Here is a 6000-nt window from a genome sequence, read left to right as displayed (position 1 = left end):
GTAACACCACAAAGCACGCTGTATTCTCTACCTGTAACACCACCCAGCGCTGTATTCTCTACCTGTAACACCACACAGCACTGTATTCTCTACCTGTAACACCACAAAGCACACTGTATTCTCTACCTATAACACCACACAGCACACACTGTATTCTCTACCTGTAACACCACACAGCACACTGTATTCCCTACCTGTAACACCACAAAGCACGCTGTATTCTCTACCTGTAACACCACACAGCACTGTATTCTCTACCTGTAACACCACACAGCACGCTGTAATCTCTACCTGTAACACCACACAGCACGCTGTATTCTCTACCTGTATCACCACACAGCACACACTGTATTCTCTACCTGTAACACCACACAGCACACACTGTATTCTCTACCTGTAACACCACACAGCACACTGTATTCTCTACCTGTAACACCACACAGCACACTGTATTCTCTACCTGTAAGACCACATAGTGCTGTATTCTCTACCTGTAACACCACACAGCACACACTATATTCTCTACCTGTAACACCACACAGCACACTGTACTTTCTACCTGTAACACCACACAGCACACACTGTATTCTCTACCTATAACACCACAAGGCACACTGTATTCTCTACCTATAACACCACAAAGCACGCTGTATTCTCTACCTGTAACACCACACAGCACGCTGTATTCTCTACCTATAACACCACACAGCACACACTGTATTCTCTACCTATAACACCACACAGCACGTGGTATTCTCTACCTGTAACACCACACAGCACACACTGTATTCTCTACCTATAACACCACAAGGCACACACTGTATTCTCTACCTATAACACCACACAGCACGCTGTATTCTCTACCTATAACACCACAAAGCACACACTGTATTCTCTACCTGTAACACCACACAGCACACTGTATTCTCTACCTGTAACACCACAAAGCACGCTGTATTCTCTACCTGTAACACCACACAGAACACTGTATTCTCTACCTGTAACATCACACAGCACTGTATTCTCTACCTGTAACACCACACAGCGCACTGTATTCTCTACCTGTAACACCACACAGCACGCTGTATTCTCTATCTGTAACACCACACAGCTTGCTGTATTCTCTACCTGTAACACCACACAGCACGCTGTATTCTCTACCTGTAACACCACACAGCACACTGTATTCTCTACCTGTAACACCACAGAACACACTGTATTCTCTACCTGTATCACCACACAGCACACTTTATTCTCTACCTGTAACACCACACAGCACACTATATTCTCTATCTGTAACACCACACAGCACACTGTATTCTCTACCTGTAACACCACACAGCACGCTGTATTCTCTACCAATAACACCACACATCACGCTGTATTCTCTACCTGTAACACCACACAGCACGCTGTATTCTCTACCTGTAACACCACACAGCACGCTGTATTCTCTATCTGTAACACCACACGGCACGCTGTATTCTCTACCTGCAACACCACACAGCACGCTGTATTCTTTTTCTGTAACACCACACAGCACACAGTATTCTCTACCTGTAACAGCACACAGCACGCTGTATTCTCTACCTGTAACACCACACAGCACGCTGTATTCTCTACCTGTAACACCACACAGCACACTGTATTCTTTACTTGTAACACCACACAGCACACTGTATTCTCTACCTGTAACCAGGCCTGTATTTAGAGTTCATGCTGCCCTAGGCACTTTGCATGCCGAGGCGCCCCCCCCCCCCCCTCGAACTAGTGCCCCCTTCCCCTCGGCACTGGCAGGTTACATGCATGGTGTATACCCTGGCACAGCTGGCAGGCCGGCACTCCATCACCCAGTACTACTGAGCGGCACCCCCCGACTGTCAGTAGTACTGGGGTGCCCTTTTGCTTGATGCCCGCTCTTCTCATCATCAGACGTGATGGAGGAAGGAAGGAGGGCGGGGACTTAATTTGGGGACAGCTTCTGTCCAGTGTTGGACTGGGGCACCTGGGGCCCACCAATATAGAACCAGTGAGACGCGACATGCTGACCCGCTCCTTTCCTGGATTTATCTGTATCTGTGACAAATCTCAGAACACCCTCCATTTATACAGCTCTCAGGGTATGCTGAGATTTGTAGTCTCTGAGAGGACAACCCTTTAATAAATCACTGTGTGCAGAGGCTCCTGGTGGCTGCAATCTGTGGGTGACAACCATCAGCCCTGAAGGTCCAGCAATACATCTGTCTACACTGTACTACAACTCCTAGCATATCCTGAGGGCTGCAGACTGTCAGTACATGCTGGGAGTTGTAGTGCATGCAGCTGTTAGGTCCTAGGAGGCTTGGTGGAAGATCAGAATACATAGATCTGTGGGGGCTCAGTGCAGGGAAGTGACCCCAGAACATCACTAATAGGGGATAGAACAAAAACATCTACTCCTATCCCCTATTAGTGATGTTCTGGGGTCACTTCCCTGCACTGAGCCCCCACAGATGTATGTATTCCTATATGTCGTATAATGCACCTAGGACCCAACTAGAACAGCTGCAGGCACTACAACTCCCAGCATATCCCGAGGGCTGCAGACTCAGTACATGCTGGGAGTTGTAGTGCCTGCAGCTGTTGTAGTTGGGTCCTAGGTGCATAATACACTGGATGCTTTGTGCGAGATCAGAATACATAGATCTGTGGGGGCTCAGTATATAGAAGTGACCCCAGAACATCACTAATAGGGGATAGGGGGAGATGTTGTTGTTCTATCCCCTATTAGTGATGTTCTGGGGTCACTTCCCTGCACTGAGCCCCCACAAAGCACCTAGTGTATAGGACCCAACTACAACAGCTGCATGCACTACAACTCCCAGCATGTACTGAAAGTCTGCAGCCCTCAGGATATGCTGGGAGTTTTAGTACCTGCAGCTGTTGTAGTTGCATTCTAGTTTAAAAGTTTGTGCTAGTGTACTGTAGTGACCGCGGGGCTGTGTCAGTACACTACCGCAAACCATACACTGACCCATTTAGACCCCAGTGGTACACAGGCTCTGCACACTATAGAAGTGATTACAGTGCAGTTACTAATGACTCACAGGTGACGTCTTCTCCGATTGCCGTTGCTCACTTTTTTCTTTCTTCTCCATCTGGTGCAGCCATCATGATGACTTCTCCGACCACAACTTGTCTGCAGGCGGGCAGAGCAGGGTGACTGGGGAAGGGAGGCAGCTGGGGGTAACTGGGGAAAGGAGGCAGCTGGGGATGGCAGGAGGAACAGCTGGGGTGATAGGGGGAGGGGGAGAAGCTGGGGAGTAGCTGGAGTGACAGGGGGAGCAGGAGAAGCTGGGGAACAGGGGGAGCAGCTGGGGCGATGAAGGAAGCTGGGGCAATGGGGAGAAGCTGGGGCGACAGGGGGAGAAGATGGGGTGGCAGATGGGGTGGCAGGGGGAGGGGGATAAGCTGGGGTGACAGGGGGAGGGCGAGAAGCTGGGGAACAGGGGGAGCAGCTGGGGCGACAGGGGGAGGGGGAGCAGCTAGGGGTGGCAGGGGGGGAAGATGGGAGGGCAGCTGGGGTGGCAGGGGGAGAAGATGGGAGGGCAGCTGGGGTGGCAGGGGGAGAAGCTGGGGTGACAGGGGGAGAACCTGGGGCGACAGGGGGAGAAGCTGGGGAACAGGGGGAGCAGCTGGGGCAGTCGGGTTAACAGGGAGGGGAGAAGCTGGGGAACAGGGAGAGAAGCTGGGGCGACAGGGGGAGAAGCTGGGGAATGGGGAGAAGCTGGGGAACAGGGGGAGCAGCTGGGGCGACAGAGGGGGCAGTCAGGTTAACAGGGAGGGGAGAAGCTGGGGAACAGGGGGAGAAGCTAGGGGGAGGGGGAGCAGCTAGGGGTGGCAGGGAAAGGCGGAGAAGCTGGGTAACAGGGGGAGCAGCTGGGGCGACAGGGAGGGGGAGCAACTAGGGGTGGCAGGGAAAGGGGGAGAAGCTGGGTAACAGGGGGAGCAGCTGAGGCGACAGGGGGAAGGGGAGCAGGGGGAGAAGATGGGAGGGCAGCTAGGGTGGCAGGGGAGCAGCCGGGGGGGGGCAGAGGGACCAGCGGGGGGGGGGGGGATGGCAGAGGGACCAGCGGGGGGGGATGCAGAGGGACCAGCGGGGGGGGGGGGGGGATGGCAGAGGGACCAGCTGGGGGGGATGCAGAGGGACCAGCGGGGGGGGGGGGGGGGGGGGGATGGCAGAGGGACCAGCTGGAGGCGGGCAGAGGGACCAGCGGGGGGGGGGGGGGGGGCGGTGGATTAGCCGGCCGGCAGCGACAAAGGCAGGCTGGGAAGGAAGGTCGGCGTGAGCTTCCGGCATAGACTGTCACACAGGCCGGAAGCTCACATTGCAGCCCCGTGATGCCCAAACTTCCCTGCTCAGCAGCGTGCGTGTGACGTCATCACGCCGCTGCTGAGCAGGGAAGTTCGGGCATGGCGGGGCTGCACTGTGAGCTTCCGGCCTGTGTGACAGTCTATGCCGGAAGCTCACGCCGGCCCTGCATAGGGGGACCTTCCCTCCCAGCCTGCCTCTGTTCCTGCCGCCCGACTGATCCCCCGGCCGACTGATCACAAGACCCCCCCCCCCCCCCGCACCACCCGGGCGCGGATGTCAGCGGCGGGGCGGCGGAGGGGGTAAAAAAAAAAAAAAATTAAATAAATAAAAGAAATGTGTCCTGCGGGTGCCGCCCCCCGCAGGGCGCCGCCCTAGGCACCGGACCACGGGTGCCTAGTGGCAAATACGGCCCTGCCTGTAACACCACACAGCACGCTGTATTCTCTATCTGTAACACCACACAGCACACTGTATTCTCTGCCTGTAACACCACACAGCACGCTGTATTCTCTACCTGTAACACCACACAGCACACTGTATTCTCTACCTGTAACACCACACAGCACGCTGTATAATCTACCTGTAACACCACACAGCACACTGTATTCTCTACCTGTAACACCACACAGCACGCTGTATTCTCTACCTGTAACACCACACAGCACACTGTATTCTCTACCTGTAACACCACACAGCACGCTGTATAATCTACCTGTAACACCACACAGCACACTGTATTCTCTACCTGTAACACCACACAGTATGCTGTATTCTCTACCTGTAACACCACACAGCACGCTGTATTCTCTACCTGTAACACCACACAGCACGCTGTATTCTCTATCTGTAACACCACACAGCACGCTGTATTCTCTACCTGTAACACCACACAGCACACTGTATTCTCTACCTGTAACACCACACAGCACTGTATTCTCTACCTGTAACACCACACAGCACGCTGTATTCTCTACCTGTAACGCTGATATTGGAATAAAGTAAAAAACATTTTCAATTTTTTTTTTCTATTCATTTCCATGCACATATTATGATCAAGCATCTTTTATCTTTGAAATTGAGCCCCACAATAAGGACTTTATCCGATATTATGTTACATGGGATATACTGTTTATGCCTTGTTTTTGTCCAGGTGGGATTGGCAGTGCCGGCTCTGATCCTCTCTGCCGTTTAGCATGATTTACTTGTGTTACTGCATCATTTTTGTGAAAATGCTGCAGTACTGCAATGAAACTCCAACATGTGTGAACATAGTCCTAATTTCACTGCAGACTTTTGCACAATCAGTAAAATTAGGGCAGCAGCTGCTTGTGGGCGATCAGAGATGGTGATGCACTCAGGGGATTGGGGGATCCAGCCAAGCCTCCTGTGACATCATACCTGTGCCATCATACCTGTGTGCCCAACCGGCACTGGCGTCACGACAACATAACACCTAGCTGAGCTATTCCCCGACCAACCACTACTGAAGTGGGGTCACACTTCACCATCTGGCATGTGACTGGTCGTCCACCACACCGGTGGAGCACCACAGAATTGTAGGACTCGGACAAAAACATTAGCAAAAGTCAATGGCACATTAGCACCCATTGCCAGTCGGTGCCACCGACTTTCACTAATATTCTAGT

Source organism: Dendropsophus ebraccatus, chromosome 9 (assembly GCF_027789765.1).
Source record: "Dendropsophus ebraccatus isolate aDenEbr1 chromosome 9, aDenEbr1.pat, whole genome shotgun sequence".
Lineage (NCBI taxonomy): Eukaryota > Metazoa > Chordata > Amphibia > Anura > Hylidae > Dendropsophus > Dendropsophus ebraccatus.
This window is presented reverse-complemented; position numbering follows the sequence as displayed.